Source organism: Limulus polyphemus, unplaced genomic scaffold (assembly GCF_000517525.1).
Source record: "Limulus polyphemus unplaced genomic scaffold, Limulus_polyphemus-2.1.2 Scaffold2493, whole genome shotgun sequence".
NCBI lineage: Eukaryota > Metazoa > Arthropoda > Merostomata > Xiphosura > Limulidae > Limulus > Limulus polyphemus.
In genome coordinates, this window is record NW_013668103.1 from 154,613 (window position 1) to 155,853 (window position 1,241).

The window sequence follows — 1,241 nt, forward strand, 5'->3', positions numbered from 1 at the left end:
ATATATATGTGTGTGTACAGAGAGAAAGAGAGCATTTTGTTTGTCTGTCGTTAAGCTCAAAGCTATACAATTTTTAGCATTATAATCCTTCACAGTTACTAATGAGCCACAGAGGATAAGAGATTTACACATGTGATGATGGTTTTTGTGATGGCTCATCCCCAGTGAATTCTTTACACGAACATTTATAATCCAAATAAACTTTCAAAGTGAAACTTCATCTCACGATATAAAGACACTAGATAAAAAGCATAACTGACACCGATTTAAAAATTTCAATTAATATTTTAAACCAACAAAAGGCAAAATTTATCATATTTTTACGTAAACACAAACGTTTTTGGCACCTTCAGTTCTATTGTTCAGTTTATATACATAGATTCAGATTTAATCACGTAACAAGAAACGTCCAAATACTTTCATATGACATAGATTATTGTAACACTAATAAACAGGTGTTGTTCGATGAATGTCACTAGCATATAATTTGATACTAACGCTGTTGCTTAGAAACGAGATCTCTGAAATGCAAAGTTCTCTTCATCTTTAAGTCAAGTATCACTGAACGTCGCTTCTCATACACTCACTTGAATTTGTTCAAAATATAAGTATCAGCCATACTCTTTTTGTTAGATTACGTGTTTTCAAGGCAGTAAGGAGCCTTCTGATGTTTCTCGATGTGTCAAAAGAGAGTTTGACGTCTCTCCAAATGTCAGAGGAAAGTTTGATGTTTCTCCAGGTGTCAGAGGATAGTTTGTTGTTTCTCCAGGTGTCAGAGGAAAGTTTGATGTTTCTCAAGGTGTCAGAGGATAGTTTGATGTTTCTCCAGGTGTCAGAGGAAAGTTTGATGTTTCTCCATGTGTCAAAAGAGAGTTTGATGTTTCTCCAGGTGTCAGAGGATAGTTTGTTGTTTCTCCAAGTTACTCCAACTGTCAAAAGAGAGTTTGATGTTTCTCCAGTTGTAAAAAGAGAGTTTGATGTCTCTCCAAGTGTCAGAGGATAGTTTGTTGTTTCTCAAGGTGTCAGAGGATAGTTTGATGTTTCTCCAGGTGTCAGAGGAAAGTTTGATGTTTCTTTAGGTGTCAAAAGAGAGTTTGATGTTTCTCCAGGTGTCAGAGGATAGTTTGATGTTTCTCCAGGTGTCAAAAGAGAGTTTGATGTCTCTCCAGGTGTCAGAGGATAGTTTGATGTTTCTCCAAGTTACTCTAGGTGTCAAAAAAAGAGTTTGATGTTTCTCCAAG